Raw genomic sequence first — 24,706 nt, 5'->3', positions numbered from 1 at the left:
TTTCTTAATGTCCCTCCTAAACCCATTTTGCAACTTGAAGTACTTATCTTTTTCACCCACAACTATACTTTACAGCTTTTTGGATACCTCAACACCAAGAAATACTTTTCAAAGACCATTTCAGAGCAAGTTACTTTCTTAATTTCACTCCTAAACCCATTTTCCAACTTGAAGTACTTATCTTTTTCACCCACAACTATACTTTACAGATTTTGGATACCTCAACACCAAGAAATACTTTTCAAAGACCATTTCAGAGCAAGTTACTTTCTTAATGTCCCTCCTAAACCCATTTTCTAACTTGAAGTACTTATCTTTTTCACCCTAAACTATACTTTACAGCTTTTTGGTTACATAAACACCAAGAAATACTTTTCAAAGACCATTTCAGAGCAAGTTACTTTCTTAATGTCAATCCTAAACCCATTTTGCAAATTGAAGTACTTATCTTTTAAACCAACGACTCTACATAAAAGATATTTTGTTTCCAAAACACAAAGAATGGATGTTCAAAAACCAGTTCAGATCAAGTTGTATTCTTAATGTCCTTCGTAAACCTATTTCCCAACTTGAAGTACTTATCTTTCTCACCCCTATTTCTATGGAAAGTAAATTAAGTTTTAATAATTTCTATTTTTCCAAATTATATAAAAATATTCCACTTTGGCTCAGATTTTTCTCAAGGGGATGAAAAAATTTAAAATAATGTTCCAAATTTTCTCAACAAAGTGAAGAAAAGTTTTTGATCTCTTCTGAATTTTACCAAAGAACACGCTCCAATTCTAATTTCCCCAGAGAAAACAAAAATCTTCCAATTCAGTTCTTTATTTCACAAAGACATTAAGAAATTTAAAGTTCAATTCTAATTTTTCGGTGGTAGATAGAAAAAGTAATACCAAATTTGTGAATATTTTCATTGAAGATGAAAAGTTCTTGTCCAATTTAAAATTTTCTCAACGAAGTGAAGAAAAGTTCAAGTTCTCTTCTGAACTTTACCAAAAACACACTTCAATGATAATTTTCTCCAGAGAAAACAAAAATCTTCCACTTAAGTTCTTAATTTCACAAAGACATAAAGAAATTTAAAGTTCAATTCTAAATTTTTCGGTGGAAGATTGAAAAAGTAATACCATAATTGTGAATATTTTCCTGGAAGATAAAAAGTTCTAGTTCAATTTACAATTTACTCAACGAAGTGAAGAAAAGTTCAAGTTCTCTACTGAATTTTACTAAAGAACACAATTCAATTCTAATTTCACCAAAGAAAATAAAAATCTTCCACTTAAGTTCTTTATTTCACAAAGACATAAAGAATTTTAGAGTTCAATTCTAAATTTTTCGGTGGAAGATAGAAAAAGTAATGCCATACTTGTGATTATTTTCCCGGAAGTTAAAAAGTTCTAGTTCAATTTACAATTTCCTCAACGAAGTGAAGAAAAGTTCTAGTTCTCTTCTGAATTTTACCAAAGAACACAATTCAATTCTAATTTCACCAGAGAAAATAAAAATCTTCCACTTAAGTTCTTTATTTCACAATGACATAAAGAAATTTAAAGTTCAATTCAAAATTTTTCGGTGGAAGATAGAAAAAGTAATACCATACCTGTGAATATTTTCTCGAAGAGATGAAAAATTTAAAATACTGTTCCAAATTTTTCACAGAAGATAAAAAGTTCAAGTTCTCTTCGGAATTTTACCAAAGAATACAATTCAATTCTAATTTCTCCAGAGAAAATAAAAATCTTCCACTTAAGTTCTTTATTTCACAAAGACATAAAGAAATTTAAAGTTCAATTCTAAATTTTTCGGTGGAAGATAGAAAAAGTAATACCATACTTGTCAATATTGTCTCGGAAGATAAAAAGTTTTAGTTCAATGTACAATTTTTTCAGCGAAGTGAATAAAAGTTCAAGTTCTCTTCTGAATTTTAATACATAACGCGAGTAAATTGTAATTTTACAAGAGACATTAAAAATCTTACATGTCATTTCCTTATTTCAGAAAGAAACACAGAAATTTAAAGTTCAATTCTAAATTTTTCATTGGAAGTTAGAAAAAGTAAAACTATATTTGTGAAAATTTTCTCGCAAGATATACTGTTGTAGTTAAAATTAAAACTTTCTCAATGAAGTAAAGAAAAGTTCAAGTTCGCTTCTGAACTTTACCAAAGAACACACTTCAATTCCAATTTCTCCAGAGAAAATAAAAATCTTCCACTTCAGTTTTAAGTTCCACAATGAAATAAAGATATTTAAAGTTCTATTCTAAATTTTTAGATGAAAGAAAGAAAAAGTAATACTATGATTGTGATTATTTTCCATGAAGATCAAAAGTTTCACTTTATTTATAATTTTTCTTAAATTCAGTTCTGATTTTTCTCAAAGAAAGGAAAAATTTAAAGTTCTGTTCTAAATTTTTCATAGAAGATAGAAAAATATCTACCTTGATTTTGAATCTTCGACATGAAGATAAGGTGCATCACTTTAATTCTGAATTTTCTCGAAGAAGTGCAAAATGTTCAACTTCCCTTCTGAATTTTCTTAAAGAAGAGAAAAAAGTTAGCTCAATTCTGAATTTTACCAATGAAAATGAAAAAACCTTCAACTTCAGTTCATAATTTCTCAAAGACATAAAAAATTTAAAGTTCAGTTCTAAATTTTTCTGCAGAAGATAGGAAAAGTTATACTATGATTGTGATTATTTTCCAGTGAAGATAAAAAGTTTCACTTTAATTCTAATTTTCTTAAATCAGTTCCGATTTTTTGCAAAGAGATGAAAAATTTAAAATTCTGTTCCAAATTTTTCATAGAAGATAGAAAAATTTATAAATTGATTTTGAATCTTCGACATGAAGATAAAGTGCATCACTTTAATTCTGAGTTTTCTCGAAGAAGTTCAAAATGTCCAAGTTCTCCTATGAATTTTCTTAAAGAGGATAAAAAAGTTAGCTTAATTCGGAATTTTACCAATGAAAATGAAAAAAGCTTCCACTTCAGTTCTTAATTTCTCAAAGACATAAAAAATTCAAAGTTCTCTTCTAATTTTTCCAAGAAAATAAAAAGGTTCCACGTCAGTTCTGGTTTTTTCTCAAAGAGATGAAAAATTTAAAGTTCTATTCTAATTTTAAATTAAATTTTAGCTCCTTTGTCTTATGGATTTACCCCTCAAATTTTTAAATTAGAAAATGTGTGACTCGTTCTATTATTAAAGACAATCTTTCAAACTCGTTCATCTAACCTCCAAAACAATAGTTTAGGTTATTTATAAATAAATATTAAAAAATAAATATAAAAATTTCTACATTTTTTAGTTATTTTATGTTATTTTAACTTATCATGAGCGATCTTTATAAGTTTACCTAACCTTTTCTGGCGAGTATGGTTAGGTTAGGTTAGGATAGATTAAGTACGCTTCACTTAGGATAGCTTAGGTTAGGTGAGAGACGGGCAAAAAGTTAGGTGTATGATTAGGTTAGGTTAGGTTAGATTAAATTAGGTTAGGTTAAGTTAGGTTAGGCTAGGTTAGCCTACGTACGCGCGCGTACGTAGGCTAACCTAGCCTAACCTAACTTAACCTAACCTAACTTAATCTAACCTAACCTAACCTAATCATACACCTAACTTTTTGCCCGTCTCTCACCTAACCTAAGCTAACCTAAGTGAAGTGTACTTAATCTAGCCTAACCTAACCTAACCATACTCGCCAGAAAAGGTTAGGTTAACTTATCATGAGCGCTCATGATAAGTTAACCTAACCTAACCTAACTTAAACATGTAGAAATGTTTCTATTTATTTATTAATATTTATTTATGCCTAACCGAACCTATTGTTTTTGATGTTAGATGAACGAGTTTGAACGATTGTCTTTAATAATAGAAGGAGTCACTCATTTTTTAATTTAAAAATTTGAGGGGTAAATCCATATGACAAAGGAGATAAAATTTAATTTAAAATTAGAATAGAACTTAAAATTTTTCATCTCTTTGAGAAAAAACCCGAACTGAAGTGGAACCTTTTTATTTTCTTGGAAAAATTAGAAGAGAACTTTGAATTTTTTATGTCTTTGAGAAATTAAGAACTGAAGTGGAAGCTTTTTTCATTTCATTGGTAAAATTCAGAATTAAGCTAACTTTTTTATCTTCTTTAAGAAAATTCAGAAGAGAACTTGGACATTTTGCACTTCTTCGAGAAAACTCAGAATTAAAGTGATGCACCTTATCTTCATGTCTAAAATTCAAAATCAATGTATAAATTTTTCTATCTTCTATGAAAAAAATTTGGAACAGAACTTTAAATTTTTCATCTCTTTGCAAAAAATCAGAACTGAATTTAAGAAAATTAGAATTAAAGTGAAACTTTTTATCTTCACTGGAAAATAATCACAATCATAGTATAACTTTTCCTATCTTCTACAGAAAAATTTAGAACTGAACTTTAAATTTTTTATTTCTTTGAGAAATTATGAACTGAAGTGGAAGGTCTTTTCATTTTCATTGGTAAAATTCAGAATTGAGCTAAATTTTTCACTTCTTTAAGAAAATTCAGAAGTGAACTTGAACATTTTGCACTTCTTCGAGAAAACTCAGAATTCAAGTGATGCACCTTATCTTCATGTCGAAGATTCAAAATCAAGGTATAACTTTTTCTATCTTCTATGAAAAATTTGGAATAGAACTTTAAATTTTTCATTTCTTTGAGAAAAATCAGAACTGAATTTAAGAAAAATTATAAATAAAGTGAAACTTTTGATCTTCATTGAAAACAATCACAATCATAGTATTACTTTTTCTTTCTTTCATCCAAAAATTTAGAATAGAACTTTAAATTTCTTTATTTCACTGTGGAACTTAAAACTGAAGTGGAAGATTTTTATTTTCTATGGAGAAATTAGAATTGAAGTGTGTTCTTTGGTAAAGTTTAGAAGAGAACTTTAACTTTTATTTTCTTCTTTGATTATATTTTAAATTGAACTAGAACTTTTTATCTTCAGTTAAAATATTAACAAGTATTGTTTTAATTTTTCTATCTTAAACAGAAAAATTTAGAATTTAACTTTACATTTCTTTATGTCCTTGTGAAATAAAGAACTGAAGTGGAAGATTTTTATTTTCTCTGGTGAAATTAGAATTGAATCGTGTTCTTTAGTAAAATTCAGAAGAGAACTTGAACTTTTCTTCACTTCGTTGAGAAAATTGTAAATTGAACTAGAACTTTTTATCTTCCGGGAAAATATTCACAAGTATGGTATCACTTTTTCTATCTTCCACCGAAAATTTTAGAATTTAACTTTAAATTTCTTTATGTCTTTGTGAAATAAAGAACTTAAGTGGAAGATTTTTATTTTCTCTGGAGAAATTAGAATTGAATTGTGTTCTTTGGTAAAATTCCGAAGAGAACATGAACTTTTTTATCTTCTGTGACAAAGTTGGACCAGTATTTTAAATTTTTCATCTCTTCGAGAAAATATTCACAAGTCTGGTATTACTTTTTCTATCTTCCACCAAAAAATTTAGAATTGAACTTTAAATTTCTTTATGTCTTTGTGAAATATAGAACTTAAGTGGAAGATTTTTATTTTCTCTGGTGAAATTAGAATTGAATTGTGTTCTTTGGTAAAATTCAGAAGAGAACTAGAACTTTTCTTCACTTCGTTGAGGAAATTGTAAATTGAACTAGAACTTTTTAACTTCCGGGAAAATAATCACAAGTATGGCATTACTTTTTCTATCTTCCACCGAAAAATTTAGAATTGAACTCTAAACTTCTTTATGTCTTTGTGAAATAAAGAACTTAAGTGGAAGATTTTTATTTTCTCTGGTGAAATTAGAATTGTATTGTGTTCTTTAGTAAAATCAGACCAGAGAGCACAATAGATCTCCTTTTTCGTCTGTTTACTTGGATCTGGTTCAGCACTGTCCTTGTAATGCAGCACAGCAGTCAAGTTATAAGTATTGATCTTTCTTTTGTAAAAGAAACAAGATGCGTTCCCTCTTGGCAATGCAAATACATTTTCCAGATCAAAACAGAGGACTGGCTTGGTAAGCAATCTATCCATATCTCTTTCTACTTTGGTTTCTGCTTTTGACCTTTTATGATTTTCAAAAATAGCTCGTTTTTCGTCAGATACCGTAGTTCCATTCCTGCGTGCAACATCAAATTCTTCGCACAAATCACACCGGTCATTTTTTGGTGTGTGGAACGACAAGTTAAATTCCGTATTGAACACTTTCCTGTATACAGTTTCTGAGGCACTCTTGCGGCCCTCATCTTCGCACTTTTCACAATATAAGCTATACATCCGAGCCATGTTCAAGTTAGACTCCAAATATTGTTTGGAAGTCTCAGCCCTTCGATAGTGGGACTCGATCTTTGGAAAGGAGTTAATGTGGTTACGTATGAAGTCCATGTCTTCCTCTGATGTTTTGTTTTTGGCGATCTTCTTCCTTGGAGGCATGGGCGTTCCGCAGGTATTCTTCTGCTCGTGAGCGTAGTGCACTCTCCTCTCGGTTATGTCGAACGTTGTCAGATAAAAAGATCTGCAAACCTGCCTTTCTTTTCCGTTGATGACAACAAAATACTGGTAGGTGTTTTTCCTCCTTGTCACTTGTTTTTTGTTTTTCTTCTTAGGCAGGCACTTTGTGGTTTTCAGATAAAACATTTTCTTCATTTCAGTAGACAATTTCCAGAAATTATCAAAAGCATTCTGTCTTTTTTCGGGTGGGATTTTGTGACATTCGTAGAAGCAATCTTCAGTACACTTTGAAGGCTGCACAGAACGGACTCTGCTATGCGTTTTCTTAGTCTTGGGGTTAACGTAGGCAGTCCCATCATTATTTGCTGTCTTGATCTTAGTTTTTATCCATTCGCTTTCATTCCTCAATCTTTTTCTCGTTGATTTTTTTCCAGGGTCAACGCCTTCTGTGCCATTCCTATTTCCAGCTACAGGCTCTGTAAAAGAATTTGAACCTCTCTCGACATCTTCAAAATAACTAGTTTCATTAGTCCGATTAGCTTGTCCATAATCAGTCGAAACATAAACCAAGGGCAACGGGGAATCGGAAAGAACTCTTTCACCTGCATCAGCAAAGCTTGACTCGTCTTTGTAAGAAATGATGCTCGGTTCATTTGCTGATGAGCACTCAGCAATACTCGGTGCATATTCCGAATCTTCGTCAGAATTCTCAAGGTCTTCGTCAGAGCTGTAAAAGAAAAAAAAAAATTATAGTGGTTACTCCAGCGATGGGCTCAGTGAAGAACTGCAGGTCAGGAAAATGAAATTTTCAGTAGACTAAAGATAGGCTTTGTAAGGATAGACTAGTCTAGGCCTAGTAATAGCAAAACATATTTTTAGCTCTAATATTTATTAAAGGGGAGAAATCAGATAAAGAAAAAAAGGAAATATACCAGTAGATTTTCTATTTCCTTGTCTATTCCCCCACAAAGCCAGATACACCTTTAGGCTTAACAAAACAGTTTGATTTTTCTTTAAACTAGCTTTATTTGGTAATACACATCAGCTGCTGATGAAGAACTGGGTATATTATCCAAGCACCCCTGGTGTTTGGATAATCACTAACTTTGGACAAGCAACCGAGCATAATTTGATTCAAATAGAGCCTATATTTCCAAGCAAGCTCTTAGTCTTGCATATGTATAGATTTAGATTACCTTGTTGGGATTAGCTCAATTTGATCTCAGAAACTTTTTTATACTGAAAATTAAGCTTAAAGAAAAGTTAGCAAACCCTAGTAGCCTATTTTTTCTTTACAGCACATGTCTGGGATTGAATCTATTTATGTTTGAGTGGTTTTGTATCCTACAAGGCCTATAGGATCATGTGTTTAAGATTGGGCAGTATTTTCTAGAATTAGCCTAGAATTAGGCTATGCTTAAACTAAATTGTGTATTTGTCATTAGACTCTACTATTAACTATCAATGCATTCAAAACATTCAGCAATCCATATGGCTAAAATATTCAGCCTAATCAAATAGCCTAGGCTAGCCTACTTGTTCAAGAAAATTTGATACTTCCTTTGAGTTCTGCAAATTAGCAAATCGCATTATGAGATGGTGCAGTGGTACAATAATGTGCGTAAATAGACAAGACAATTCTGTTATCTAGGAATAGAACCATATTCCTAATTCAATGCTGTTTCCAAATCAAACTATATATGCACCAAAAATCATAACAAATCAGGTAGCCTATTTGATATACTCTTGGGTAAAGGTGCAGTGTAGCTCCCCCTGTACTATAGGGTGCAGAGACCCTACTCTATACTATACTATAGGGTGCAGAGGCCTAGAAGAAATCGACACTTTACCTGCCAAATTCATCAAAAATTGCTTCAAAATCCCTCGCCAAGTTTTTCCTTGGACGCGCCATTTTCTTCTTCTCTGAAGTGCGTGACGGCAAAACAGCCAGATACGACAATTTTCCAATACGACAATTTCGCTAGCGGATTATCAGCGATAATGTCCGATACGACAAATGGTTTTTGGTCTTTTACTCAGGAACGGTAGCCAGTAGAGCAAAACAAAAAGCAGATTCAGATTCTACGCAAAATTTTACACTAGATGGCATTCATAACTCAATTTTGGCCGGAGATGCCTAATACGACAATCATCCTCCCAGCCGACGAATTGTCGTCTTTTAATGTATTTTTATTGGAAAATTTTAATATATTGACCTTAAATGTAACTGTACTAGCCTATGCTACAGTTAAGTGGCCTATAAAATTTAGTATAGGCAAGAGGTCGTTCCTTATTAAATTACGACGAACCCTATTGATCCTTTTATGTACTTGTAGCTACCCCTGGCGCCACTGTATATCAGTTACTATTGGCGAGAGATCGTTCTTTACTGTAATCTGAACTAAAAACGAAAATAAAATAAAAATTAATTTTTTCAATTTTTACGTCACGTCGCTCATTAAGTCATATATGGTTATTAGTACAAAATAGGTTTTAGATATTACGTCATGTCACGTATTACGTCATATATGGTTATTAGTAGATAATCGGTAAAATATTCGTTCTTTATTATAACTTAACATTGGACGTGATCGTCTCTTACTAGGTTGCTAGCTACCGCTGCAACCCGGATACACCTGGAACCACCATATATCAGTTAGTATGGGAGAGAGATCGTTCTTTACTGTAAACTCAATATAATCAATGGTAAAAGTGCTGGAAACACTAATTATGTTTTTGCTGACTACCCGCTTGCCTTCTCCACAGACACTTGTATATTTCTCTACGCTTCATTTGTAGAAACATCCCGGGTTGGCAATAGCAATGTTCCCCTCCTACGAGTTCTTGAACGAAAAACCAATCAAGAACATATTCACCACTACAATATAAAGCATCTTCAGTATATCCCTGTAAACACTTCCTATTTGGAACTCTGTCAGTTAACACTAAGAACTGAATTAAGTGATCCCCTGGCAATATCAAAAGGTTTGGCTTTGATTACATGCCATTTTCGACCCATCGTTCAACAACAAGATGTCGAATAGAAAAGTGGTATTCATTTGTCCTGATATAGACTGCTATGTTAATACCCTTGGCCCCAGACAACTGGGCAATGGAATGGACTATTAAAAAGGTCGCTCGTCGATGTCTGGCTGTGGTCTTGGCAGTTGGTTTGCTATGCTGTTTCGCTCTGCACTACCTCTGGCTAGAAATTATATTGTACCGGCTGCGACAGATTTTGCATCCTCTACACCATACGATTGGGGGGATGGCAAAGATTTTAAAAAAAGTGCTTCGGAAAATCTTAGGTCCAGTGCGCGAACCCTTGGCGAGAGATTAAAACAAAATCGAAAAAGTTTAAAAAGGTCGAGAAACCAATTCTTGCCAATTCTTGCCGATGGAATATCCTATGAAAATTGTATATTACATAATTTATTTCGTCAAATCAGTGTCTACATCAATGGCACAATGGTGAGCACAAGCAACAATCTCTAAGATTATACAAGCTATATGCAATTCATTCTGATGACACCCAAGTCATACAAGGAATTGAGAGGCAGCTCCAATGGATATGAATATATTACTAATACTGATAGTGCAGATGCACTTAAAAATGCTACAACTAGTGAATTACATCTAGTTGGAAAAATATATCATGAAATATTTAATATACCCCAATGGCTACCACCCAATATTAAAGTGGATATAAAATTGACGCTTGCACCATCCAATTTCATTTTACAAAAGGAACTTACTGTGAATCCTGATGTAACTCTCTCCCTCACCTCGGCAGTACTGCATGTATGCAAGCAACAGGTTATGAGTTCTGTTGCTTTGGCAGTGGAAAAACTGAGAGCCAGTGGAAATAATGTTAAACTACTTGTTCCTCATACAATCACCAATCAACGTTATATTGCTACCGGGTCACATACCTTTACCGACTCATCATTTATCAATGGCGAAATTCCGTCAAAACAGGCCATGGCATTTGTAAAAAGTGCTAATGCAATAGGATCGTGGACTGGATGCCCACATAAATTTGAAATGTTTGGGCTTTCATCTCTTGTCTGCAAAGTAAATGGAATCCCACTCTATTATCTACCTTTTGATAAATCTTATAGAAAATTGTATGAGTTGACAATGCAAACCCTAGATTATGATTCACAACTATCTGGAAATGGTATAACCGATGAAATGTTTCCTAAAACACATGGTATCATTGCATTAAATTTGTCGGGCACCCAGGATATGAGTATAGTATATACGGGGAGTGTGCGTTTAGAGTGTACATTTGTCGACACATTAGCTGAGAGTATTGCACTAATCTCACTAAATCAATTTGAAACCTATTTGGAAATCTCTCTCGAAGGCAGTGTTCTATTAGACCTTGCACCATGAACACCAGTCAAATAATCAATGTATTTAATATGGACTCCACATGTCCAAATATAGATCCTATAGTCTGCCCTCGGACTTTCTTGGAAAAATTCAAAGTGCCAACAATACCCCAATCATTGTTAATAGCAGTCCATCGACTGTGAATACTGGCCATTGGTTGTGCATCTTTCAAACAGCAAAGAATATAGCATTGTTTGATCCTCTTGGTCTACCTTACACATTTTACACTCCACACATCAGCAACTATATTGAGAGCAGTGGGAAAACTATTATTCAAAATCAGAAGAGAGTGCAGGATCTGACGACTAAAAGCTGTGGCTTCCATGCACTACTATATTTTGTGTTCCGATGTCACGGCTATACTTACAAGCAGTTTCTCAACATTTATGTAGAAAATTCACGTCTGAATTTATGGTGGAAAATATCCTCTCAGACCTTTATAATATTGATTTTAGTGCCCTACGAGTAAAGTGCTTAAAAAATGTATGTGAATTTCTTTATTAATAAAATGTATATATACAACAATGTATTTATTCTTCACTTTAGATTTCTTCTTCTTCGGTGCATAGGCAACTGTCGTGAACCACTAATGTCGGTAGATCATTTGGATTCACTGTATATTGATCTTGATTGGTTGCAAAGTCAGGGTCACATTTTCTACAGTATAATGTAACTTCACTCTTGTCATATCTCTTTGTATGATACTATTTGCATTCATATTATGAAATTCACGTGTTTTAATCGGTCTATTTGAAGCAATATTACATACAGTGTTTTCAGATGGTGAATCACATTCGGTAACTGCCAAATAAAAATCACTAGGTTTATAGTCATAATAGTCAGTGTAGTCACAACGATGACGTAGAAACCAAATTGTCTTGTTACCCCAACAGTTGAATCGTAGACCAGATTCTTCCTTCCAAAATAATTTAAATCCACGACGATACCAATCTCGTAGAAATAAACTAAAATCACGTCTGTAAGACATGAATTACATCCTTTAATTTGTACTGCCAAGAGTATATGTCCAACTGCCAAGAGTATACATGCATAGCGGACATATATAGAATTTTTTTTTGGTTTCCGATGTCAACTCTCTCACAGCTAAAACGAAACTGATCCTCGTTCGATAAATTCAGAAGGAGGAATGGTGAGAGGAGTAACTCTGTGACGCTACCTCTTTCGAATGGGGGGAGCCATCTACAATGTTTTCAAAAGTATATCCACGATATTATTCTGCTTTGTTCCAATTAATATATCAATAAATTGAGTATAAGCATTTGAGTCACATTCTGAAAGTTTCATACAATAGTCCAATGGGGGAGAATAAGTTTTCATTATATTGTCAAGTGTTCCCTGTGAGAATATCTTTCGTTGAAGGGATAGCTCGAGAAAATCATCATCCAAAATTAAATTTTTTTCCATAATCACAAGAATTGATCTAATTCTGTCTTTCTCAAATTTATTCATTTTTTAATCCTATCACTCTGACTGCCGACTCTAGACTGACCGTGATTCGTTAGCCTAACATTCTAACAAAAAAAGGGAACATTTTCGATTTCGAAACTATTTTATTGTATAATTACAGCAATAATATTATACATGTACAATTGGCGATAGAGCTTATTGTCTTTGATATGCTTCACTAATGCACTTAAAGCACCTTGAAGTCTATTCACATGCGCTATATCAACTTTTGCAGCGAAGCATAATTGATCCTCCATTTTAAATTTGCTCAAAGATATCACATATCTTGCATATACTTCATCTCATTCCAGACAAAGCCGTGATCCTATCGTGATTTCCACCGCAATGTTTGGTGCTCTTGTATCATTGCCACCAACTCCACTATCAACTTCTAACAGTGTAAACATTCCACTCATTATTACAAATATATTCTAATGAGTAAAGTCAAACTGTTCTCACTCCTTGAATTCTATTCACACACTAATAACAACTATAGCAAATTTTTTTTCCTTATATTCACTGCAATCCTGTCCTATTAATATTTCCGACTCCCCGATTGGCTTAGAAAGAGACACGGGATCTTGTTCCCGTTAGCGGATCAATAGACTTGGAAACAACAAACAAATTGACCTTGAAAGAGATGTCATTGACCCTGTCCCGTTAGGCAAGATCAATAATGCCCAGTCGATTATGTAATCAAGTTCTCAGAAAACTAGTCCCCTGCGATTATGCAAATCAATTTCTCAGAAATACTCTCCCCATCGTAGATCAATAAACCATGCATAAATTATCCTCAGTGAGAAAAACCATGAAAAAATATTCTCAGTGAGAAAACCCATTAAACCTTGCATAAATTATGTAAGCCCAGTAGCTCAGGATAGGTTCCTAATCTTGGCTTAAAAAAATATATATATATACATTGTACCTACATCGATCTTTACTATAAAGTTTACTATACAGGGGTTTCGGACAAGGCGATTCTAATGGTGTACTTTTGAATTTGATCTGACTCCTTTTTTAGGAACTATGGGTTTTTATATTTCTTAACATTGGACGCGATCGTCTCTTACTAGGTTGCTAGCTACCGCTGCAACCCAGATTTACTATACAGGGGTTTTGGACAAGGCGGTTCTAATGGTGTACTTTTGAATTTGATCTGACTCCTTTTTTAGGAACTATGGGTTTTTATATTTCTTAACATTGGACGTGATCGTCTCTTACTAGGTTGCTAGCTACCGCTGCAACCTGGATTTCTTAACATTGGACGTGATCGTTTCTTCCTACCGTAATTTAATGCAATATTGTCGAAAGAACGTGTATAAATATTGCATTCACTTATTACGTCACATATGGTTATCTTTTAATGTATTATTACAAACAGGAAAAAGCCTACGGCTTTTTCTTCTTTGGAATAGTAAGAGACGAACCTCAAAGAATCAGGCAGCTAACTAAGTCCAATATAAGCAATGGTTTGTTCTTCTAATGATCATCTTTTAATTTGGCGTTTCTTACTAGGTTGCTAGCTACCACTGCAACCCGGATTATGTAATTAATAGGTTGCTAGCTACCGCTGCAACCTACATATTCTTATTTCTGCTACTATGGGTTAAGGTTCGTTCTTTACTGTAAAATTACACTTTCAACACAGTAGGTTTTGTAGTTGCTATTTCCACTGACTACTAGTTCATTTTCATTTCTCCAAGGTTTAAACAATTTTAAAAGATCTCCATAGTAAGCATTTTTCTTCTCGTCAGTTTCAAATGGGTTTACCTTTCTGTGCTGTATGATATACGGTTTAAAAAGACTTTTTCTGAGGTAGAAGGACCCGTCAGTTAGTATCATATTATCATCAGTACCATTACGCTCCCGTTCATACCAAGACAATAACTGAAAAAGACTAATATTTTCCATATGTTCCGGTCTTTTAGGGTAGATATCAATAACCCAGTGGGCAATGTACAAATCACTACTCTGTGGATCGTTTTTAGCAAGCTTTTCAAGCTCCTCATACCTTCTCAGTGTCCTCTTCACCTCGCTCTTTTTCGCAAGGTCAATATATCTAAATTGCCTTGAAATACTATACAATTTAGTACCAAGAAGCCTATCAGCAGCTTCAACTGCTCCAACTTGACGGGTTTTTATGGACTTCAACAAGTAGGACATAGTTCGTTGACCAAGACTTTTGCATGCATTATTTACTTCCTCCCACATTGCTTCTATTTCGACACTCTCTGCTTTTGTCATGTAATCGGTAATGTAATACGGTAATTTAGAGCCCAAATGGCCAATATATTGAACATCAATGTTTGCTTGATTAGCAATAAGTAACGCAGGAGAATAGTCATTTATATAACGCTCGTCATCTCTTCGAAGCAGATGATATATTCTTTTTCTTGGCTTTTTACGGTTTGTACCATGAGCCAAGCAGTCAAGGATGTCATATAATTCTGTTCGTTCCTTTGTAGGACGAGGAAAGCCAAACTTACAATACGTAACCCATCTTCCTCTTTTTCTCTTATACTTTCTTTGACAGTATTTATTACAGCGGTGCACTTGATGGTCTTTGACCAGTTTGTGAAGAGTTGGACTAGTCAATCTATTTGGTATTTCACAAGTTATAATACTATTGATATACTGAATCACTTCAGACGCTGTTGATTTTCCAATAATAGGAGCATCTTCAATCCACAACACACAGTGTACATGAGGCGCACCTCGTTTCTGATACTCGATACGCCAGAAATGATCCTTAATTTTACCAAACAAAGGATTTGTCTTTGAACATATTAGCTCATTAAATATAGGTGTCCATTTTTTGTCAAAGTGCATGGAAACTGCAATTGGATCTAGACACGTCAACTCTGCTGGGGTCATTTTTGCCACACCAGGTAAGTTCTTATGGACAGTCCGTAAATAGTCAATAAATTCAGGAGAGTACCACTCAGCACATGAAACTGTCAAAAACAAAGTCGGTGGACCCAATTGCTCAATCATTGACTTTACTTTATAGGAAAGAGATTGAAAATACTGCTGAGATCCTCTGATTTTTGATTGAACAGAAAACAAAGTCGCTTCCATCTCTCCATCACGGGAATGAAGCCTGTCTATAAATTGACGAGCATTTTGATTTGGTTTCACAGTCCGCAACATATGACCAACGCTATTACACATGTAAGAGAATTCTTGCAATTGGAAGCTGTGAAAAAGAAACTGTTTGTCAAGACGAAACTTAGTATGTCTGCTAAGAAGCCTTGATTTAAAATATTCTGCATTCCTAATCCGAAATGGTCTTGCCTTGTCACGCAAGCCATATTTGCCTTTCGGGAAAAGATTTGGAAACACTTTTAGATCAAGTTCTTCCTGAAATAAGTCTTCGCTCTCACCTTTTAGTTTCTTGATTTGAAATTGGTCAGTACCAAGATCTTTCATTTGCTTAAAATCTTCAATGAAGTCTTTTGGAACCGCTGAATTGAGAGGCTGGACAGAAAAATGTTCAACCAATGTAGATTTTGCACTTTCTGTCAGTTTCTGAAGGATTGCAGCTTCCGGTATTTCAGGTAAATTATCAATACCAACCGCTTTTTCAGCAAGACGGGCTTCAAGTATTTTTTTTAAATCTTCTAGGGTGTATGCATGTATTGTTTTATAGAGACTGTTGTTCTCTCTTAACCACAACAGTGCTTCATGGACTTTTCTCAGATCTATTAGTGCAGTCCAAACATTCTTGTTGTAAGTTGGCTGACCATTGACAATGACTACAAAACTATCAATGTTAAGAAGTTTTTCAGGCTGAATATCTGCATTTGCTGGCACATCAACAGGTAGATATACTATTCTCCCCTTAGGAGCGTCAACAAGTTCTGTTCTAGGTCTCTTCAATACAGTTACTTGCCCTAATCTGAAGATCATAAGACAAGGCATTACAAATCGAATCATTGCCATTTCAAAATTATTTAAACACTTTATACATTCCGGTGTACAGTCTATATGAAGGTTATTTAATACTGATCGGACATTCTCCTGACTTTTCAACATTTTCCCAGCACAGTAATCACAGACAAAGAATGAATCTATGACATCCTCTTTCCAACCTGTACATTGAATTAGTTCTTCTCTGTCATCTTTGGGTATGTCCTGTTGTAGGTGTTCTAAAATCGTGGCCATCATTACATCAAAACCTTTCTTATTTGAAAGGGATCTTAGACTCTTCAATTGGTATTTTGTCTTTATCTGCTCACAACTGTCACAATGCATTGTGGGGTATACATCCCTAATGTTAGCTACCTTATCAAGGCTCTCACCAAATAATTTTATTATTGTATTTTCATCCACAGAAACTCTAATATTGCCATCACCGTAAATGAAGTCTTGACTATTATTACGACAGAGTCTACTTGACACTTCTTCTATGTGATGACTTAGTTCCTTGTACGAGCCCTCGACTTTTAGTAGATTAATATGTTGTATAATCTTACATTTTGATACTGCCTTATATACGCTATTAATGAAACAGTTCAAGACAGGAAAATGTGGAGCTAGTGCCCTTAGAGAACGCAAATAGCTCTGACATCCCTCATTTGGGCTACAGTATAACGAATGCCCATGCTTTCTTGTGTCCCTGTAATTGATTTCACAATAATCCAAGCCGCCAAGGTAGAAATTAACCACTTTGTCAGTTGAAAATATTAATGCTATATTGTTTTCAAGGATATCAAAAAGAATTTGACATAATTCAATATCCGTCGGATAGAGCTTGCAGATATCAGGGTGACATTGCCAAGTAACCTGCTGCCCAATTTTTGGTTTTGAATTTTTACTCAGATTGTTATAGGTGACTTCAGCCATCATAATTTCCTTGTCAGATCTAGTTTTAGAGCATTTTTCAATAGTTGTCTCGTACTTTTCAGGACAGTGTGTTCTACTACACAGAGAATTTTTTGCCAAATATTCAGTAGAACTAAACGAACTGTTTAAAACACAGTTAGAAATGCTTTTTTCTTGAGTCGGTGTTCCAGGAATTTGTTCTAAATCATTAGTCTTACAAACACATTTACTAATAACCCTAACAGGCTCGTTTTCGCCATAATTGAAAAACATTGCTTTTCCTTCGCTGTTGATAGGTATGCTTGTATATATATTTTTATTGCTGCTACATAAACTGCAATTGCTCCTTCCAAAATTAATATACGAATTTTCTAAGAAGTACGCCTCCGTATATTCACTGTGTTGTCGAACATTTTCCATTGCATCTATAAACTGTTCCGCAGTTGCCAATCCATACCTTGGAAGCTTTTCGTTAAACTGACAACATTTCTTTTGGATATTGCCATGAAGCTTTGCCAAAGCATTTCTAGCCGACTTTTCAACAGCATCCGCTCTTTCAAAGAGAATTTTAATCTGTAATTTCGAATACTTTTCGTGATCCCGATAAAACATGCGTAAAATGTTTCTCAATTTACAAAGATCAGCCTGCATTTTTGCCATCTTCTTGTATTTCTGAATGTAATTTTTCCCTTTGTCCTTATGCGTTCTTCGGTACAACCTCGCAGAGAATTTAATTTTTTCATTATAGCTTTTGTCACCCCAGTATCTACCCATTATTCTGGTAGCAACTTTTTTCTTATGTTTGTTTCGGTAATCTATATCGTTATCATACCGTTCCTTGCTCTTTTGTTTCGCTGTCTCAATTTTCCCTTCTCGATACCCCTGATCCGTAAGATACCTCTGTTTTGCTCTGTCATATTTCATTTTCTTAAATCCTGGATCACAAGACATCTTAGTAGCAATCCTTACGCGTGCTCGAGCTTTATTGCGTTTGGTGGCATTTTTATCTCTTTTAAATAAACTTTTCTTATATTTCAGGATGTTAGCTTTATTTTTTGTGTAGTAAAGTTTTCTATTAGTAGAAATTTGGATTGTTCTATTTTGATATTGTTTTTGGTTATTCTTTCTTTTTTTCCACTCGCGTGAGACCATATTTTTTCAAGATTTAAAATTATTAAGCACACAAAATCCCGTGTCGAGTATCTAAAACCTAGCATAAAACAAAACTAATTTTAAAATTTTCAGGTATTTATCTTGTTTGAATTACAAAATTAGTATTATTGGTTAGACACCATAAATATTTTTGCAGTTTAAATAATAAGTTTAGTGATTCTGGACTGAAAACTAAAATAATTGCAATTATGAGACAATAATATGGAGATATGTACTTTACGGGTTACAGGATACAATAATAAATTTGAACTGAGATGAAAAAAAAATTTCTTCCAGGAGACAAAAAGCAAAACTAATTTTAGAATTTTCATGTATTTTTGTTGTTTAAATTAAAAAATTACTATTACTGATTAGGCATCATAAATATTTTTGCAGTTTACATAATAATTTTAGCGATTAAGCCAAAAAAGAAAATTTTGGTTCCAGGAGTTTCGGTTACTATTGAGACAAGTAGCTATTATTACTATAGAGTTCATTACATGGACTGTTTTATTGCTTCAAAATTCAAATATCTTTGAAAAGACTGCAGTATGAAAATACATCAAAAATGCAATTTTTTTGACAAAATTGATTCTACTTTAAAAAGTATTTTATTTTTAAATACAAAAGTGACTAGATGTTGCAATTTCCTTTAAAATGAGCTATTATACAGCTCTCTATGATTTTCCAGTGCCCAGCTAGCTGAGCAGAAAGAAAAAGCGGAAAGAAAAAAATATCCCGTTTGTGGAGAATAACGTGGTAAAAGTCAATTTTCTTGATTTTCAAGCCAATATATTTTCTTTGTTATTCAAGCCAAAGGGAGGTAAGTTTCCTTTATAGAGGATTCGGACAAGGCGGTTCTAATGGTGTACTTTTTGTTTTGATCTGACTCTTTTTTTAGGAGTTGGGGGGTTTTATATTTCTTGACATTGGAGGTGATCGTCTCTTACTAGGTTGCTAGCTACCGCTGCAACCCGGATCAGTAGAGAACTTGAACTTTTCTTCACTTCGTTGAGGAAATTGTAAATTGAACTAGAACTTTTTATCTTCCGGGAAAATATTCACAAGTATGGTATTACTTTTTCCATCTTCCACCGAAAAATTTAGAATTTAACTTTAAATTTCTTTATGTCTTTATTAAATTAAGAACTTAAGTGGAAGATTTTTGTTTTATCTGGAGAAAATTAGCATTAAAGTGTGTTTTTTGGTAAGGTTCAGAAGAGAACTTGAACTTTTCTTCACTTCACTGAGAAAATTTTAAATTGGACAAGAACTTTTCATCTTCCATGAAAATATTCACAAGTTTGGTATTACTTTTTCTATCTACCACCGAAAAATTAGAATTGAACTTTAAATTACTTTATGTCTTTGTGAAATAAAGAACTGAATTGGAAGATTTTTGTTTTCTCTGGAGAAATTAGAATTGGAGCGTGTTCTTTGGTAAAATTCGGAAGAGATCAAAAACTTTTCTTCACTTTGTTGAGAAAATTTGGAACATTATTTTAAATTTTTTCATCCCCTTGATAAAAATCTGAACCTAAGTTTAAAATTTTTATATTATTTGGAAAAATGGAAATGATTACAAACTAATTTACTTTTCATAGATAAAGGGGTGGAAAAGATAAGTACTTCAAGTTGCGAAATAGTCGTAGGAATGACATTAAGAAAATAACTTGCTCTGAGATGGTCTTTGAAAAGTATTTCTTGGTGTTGAGGTAACCAAAATTCTGTAAAGTAGAGCTGTGGGTGAAAAAGATAAGTACTTCAAGTTGAAAAATGGGTTAAGGAGGGACATTAAGAAAGTAACTTGCTCTGACATGGTCTTTGAAAAGTATTTCTTGGTGTTGAGGTAACCAAAAAGGTGTAAAGTATAGTTTCGGGTGAAAAAGATAAGTACTTCATGTTAGAATATGGGTTTAGGAGGGAAATTAAGAAAGTAACTTGTTCTGAAATGGTCTTTGAAAAGTATTTCTTGGTGTTGAAGTATCCAAAAAGCTGTAAAGTATAGTTGTGGGTGAAAAAGATAAGTACTTCAAGTTGGAAAATGGGTTTAGGAGTGAGATTAAGAAAGTAACTTGCTCTGAAATGGTCTTTGAAAAGTATTTCTTGGTGTTGAGTTATTCAAAAAGCTGTAAAGTATAGTTGGGGGTGAACAAGATAAGTACTTCAAGTTTGAAAATGGGCTTATGTTGGAATTTAAGAAAGGAACGATCTCTGAAATGGTCCTTGACAAGTATTTCTTGGTTTTGAGGCATCTAAAAAGCTTTACAGCATAGTTGTGGGCGAAATAGATAAGTACTTCAAGTTGGACAATCGGGGTAGTAGGGACATTATGAAAGCAACTTGCTCTGAAATGATCCTTGAAATGTATTTCTTGGTGTTGAGGTATCCAAAAAGCTGTAAAGTATAGTTGAGGGTGAAAAAGATAAGTACTTCAAGTTGGAAAATGGGTTTAGGAGGGACATTAAGAAAGTAACTTGCTCTGAAATGGTCTTTCAAAAGAATTTCTAGTTGTTGAGGTATCCAAAAAGATGTACAGTCTAGTTTTGAGTGAAAATGATAAGTTCTTCAAGTTGGAAAATGGATTTAGGAGTGACATTAAGAAAGTAACTTGCTCTGAAATGGTCTTTGAAAAGAATTTCTTGATGTTGAGGTATCCAAAAAGCTGTAGAGTATATTTGAGGGTAAAAAAGATAAGTACTTCAAGTTGGAAAATGGGTTTAGGATGGTCATTAAGAAAGTAACTTGCTCTGAAATGGTCTTTGAAATGTAATTCTTTGTGTTGAGTTATCCAAAAAGCTGTAAAGTATTGTTGTGATAGAAAAAGATAAGTACTTCAATTTGCAAAATGGGTTTAGGAGGGACATTAAGAAAGTAACTTGCTCTGAAATGACTTTTGAAAAATATTTCTTGGTGTTGAGGCATCCAAATCTGTAAAGTATAGTTGTGGGTGAAAAAGATAAGTACTTCAAGTTAGAAAATGGGTTTAGGAGGGACATTAAGAAAGTAACTTGCTCTGAAGTTGTTCTGAAAAGTGGATCTGGAAAATAGGTTCTTGAACTTGTTCTGAAAAGATATAATAAAGCCATAAAAAATTATTAAAAAATGGAGAGGGGCCGCTTGGGGGGGCCCGGGGAGGGTGTGGGAGGAGCCGGGTGCCGGTGCAGGCCGGGGGGTCCTGGGGGGGCCCGGGGGGCCTTTGCGGACCTGGGGAGGACCGTGGTGGGTCTGCGGAGGGTGTTTGGTGGACCCTTGGGGGAGGGTGCCCTTCTGTGATCGAAATTTTTACTTTTTAGTTTACTTTTTTTTTTGCGGCGCATCCCTGCGGCGCATCCTGCGGCACTTTCCTGCGGTGCCTCCCTGCGGCAAATCCTGCGGCGCTTTCCTGACCCGTGGTGCATCCCTGCGGCACATCCTTCGGCGCTTTCCTGGCCCACGGCGCATCCCGAAAGCGCTTCTCTGGTCCGGATGACCTTTGGGGGCCAGGGGAGGGCCTTTGGGGCATAGGGTGGGCCTTTGGGGCACAGGGAGGGCTTTTGGGGGTCCGGAGGGGCAGTGGGGGGCCGGTGGAGGGCCTTTGGGACCCCGTTGGTCCTTTGGGAGCTCGATGGGCCTTTGGGGGGCCCGGGGATGGTCTTTGGGGGTCTGGGTGGGCCTTTGGAGGCGCCGGTGGCCCTTTGGGAGCTTGGGGGCCTTTGAGGACCGGGGGCTTCCTTCGGGGTTGGGGTAGGAGGATTGGAACCCTTTGGGGTTGGGTTAGAGGACCTCACAACACTGTTCATATGAAACTTGTGTATTATAACGACCACAGAGTTTCACCATTAAATTCTCTTCTAAAATCTCTTCAAAAATCTTCTTTTAAAATGTCTCTATCTGTTTCGCCAAAATAGTTCCATAACCTGTCTAAAACGGTTTCGCCCAAATAATCCCTAAACGTAAATTCAGCGTGTTCCTTTGTTATTGGCATCTCTGCGCTAACGCATTTCAAATTAATAAGAAACCTTTTTGCGCGCTAAAACAATTCATCACTATGATACTTCTTGCCTAATTGTTTCCATGGCCTGTGGTTATTAATATCCTGTGGAGTTCGACCAGTAGAACTGTTCCCGAGGCAAAGACATTTATGATTTGGATCTATTCCTGGAGAAATGTTTCTAGGCGAAAATTTTTAAAGTCTGACAGATGATGTCATTGATTGATTGATCTGTCAAGAAAGGGGAAATTAATTTGATGTTTCTAAGGGGAATTACTGATTCACGATAGGTTTCTGCAAAAATATAAAAGTAATTTATGTGTGTTCCTTTTGTTTGGCATCTCTGCGCTAACGCATTTCAAATTTCTAGGAAACCCTTTCCTACGTTAATCTCTTCATCTCATAAATTTTCCTAGCTAAACTATTAGGGTTTCGTTAGAATATCAATTTATCTCTCCGACTTAAAGCTCCGTGAAGCCGTATTTAAAAATAGAATTTCTATCTCTTTAGACTCCCGCATAATTCCAAGATAACAAGTGATGTCAATTATAATTCCTGACACTAAAGATCAATGAAGCCCTATTTAAAAATAGAATATTAATTTTTCTCTCTGACCTAAAGAACGTTTATCCCTCAGACCTAAGATTAAAGAAGCCTTAATGTTTCTTAATTCTCCCCTTCGTGAATCAATAATTTCCCCTAGCGATTATGTAAATCAAGTTCACATGTGCTACTTGTGACAGGACCACGTGGCTTATTGTTTTCCATGTGAGAAAGTTCCTGTTTTCCCAAGTGAGAAAATTCCTGTTTTTTCATTCTCAGTGAGAAAACCATAAACCACGTGGTCCTGTCACCCTGTTTTTCAAATTCTCACTGACAAAAACCATAAAACATCCATAATTTGATGTTGACATCCGAGAAAAACATCAAATAAATCGAACAACACACATAACCATCCATGAAAACAACCATAAATGTGACAAAATTCATGTTTTTCCATGTGAGAAAATTCCTATTTTTTCATTCTCACTGAGAAAACCATATAACAGACATGAATTGCTGTTGACATCCATAAATGTGACATAGTTCCTGTTTTTCAAATTCTCACTGACAAAAAACATAAAACATGCATGAATTTCTGTTGACATCCATAAATGTGACAAAGTTCCTGTTTTTTCATTCTCACTGAGAAAACCATAAAACAGACATGAATTGCTGTTGACATCCATAAATGTGACAAAGTTCCTGTTTTTCAAATTCTCACTGACAAAAACCATTAAACATCCATGAAAAACATCAAATAAATCGACCAACACACATAACCATCCATGAAAACATACATAAATGTGACAAAATTCCTGTTTTTCAAATTCTCATTGACAAAAAAACCATAAACCACGTGGTTCTCGTGCCAATATATGGTGTTAAAAAAAGTTGTAGGTGGCAGCAGGGGTGAGGGACACGAGTATAAGATAGCTCTCTACTACTATATTTAAACAATGGGCAAAGTTCATAACTTACAGCTCTTCTCCCGGGAACTGTGGGGGATTAAGTCATCCTTAAAGACATATTTATTAGATTTTCGACAATGATGCACAAAATGGCTATCCTAAAATTTTGATTAGGTGACTTTGGGAAAAAAATGAGCTTGGGAGGGGGCCAAGTTGCCCTCCGATTTTTTTGTCAATTAAAAAGGGCACCAGAACTTTTAATTTCCGTTCAAAGGACCCCTCTAACGATATTTTAGGACTAATGGATCGATACGATCACCCCTGGGAAAATAAAACACAAAACAAAAAACAGAACAAAAAACACGGATCCCTGATCTTTCTTCTGGCAAAAAATACAAAATTTCACATTTTTGCTGATAGGAGCTTGAAACTTCTGCTATAGGGTTCTCTAATACACGGAATCTGATAGTATGATTTTCATTAAAGTTCTATGACTTTTAGGGGCTTTTCCCCCTTTTTTGAAAATAATTCAAATTTTCTCAGGCGCGTAACTTTTGAAGGGTACAACTAAAGTTAATAAAACTCATATATTTTAAATCACCGTAAAAATTCGATTCTATTGATGTATCTATTGGTATCAAAATTACGGTTTTTAGAGTTTTGGTTACTATTGAGCCGGGTCGCTCCTTACCTACAGTTCGTTACCACGAACTGTTTTATTGAGCTTAGTGAAGCAACAAATAGTAAAGCAAACAGTCACTAACTCACTAGGCTAAAAAACACTGATGTTGTGTACAACTAAGGTTATGCACAGAGAAAAGTTAAATAAACACAAATTAAATTCAGCAAATTCAGTTAAATCCAGCAGGACAATGTTCCAAAGCACTAAATGAGTAATCAACAAATCAATCCTAATTTGTGTTTGTTTGTAACAAATTGTTTTGCCAGGCTAAGTTAGTATGCAGCAAA

Source organism: Artemia sp. Qi Xiang Cuo, chromosome 14 (genome assembly GCF_049724085.1).
Source record: "Artemia sp. Qi Xiang Cuo chromosome 14, ASM4972408v1, whole genome shotgun sequence".
Taxonomy (NCBI): domain Eukaryota; kingdom Metazoa; phylum Arthropoda; class Branchiopoda; order Anostraca; family Artemiidae; genus Artemia; species Artemia sp. Qi Xiang Cuo.
Note: the sequence above shows the minus strand (reverse complement) of the source record.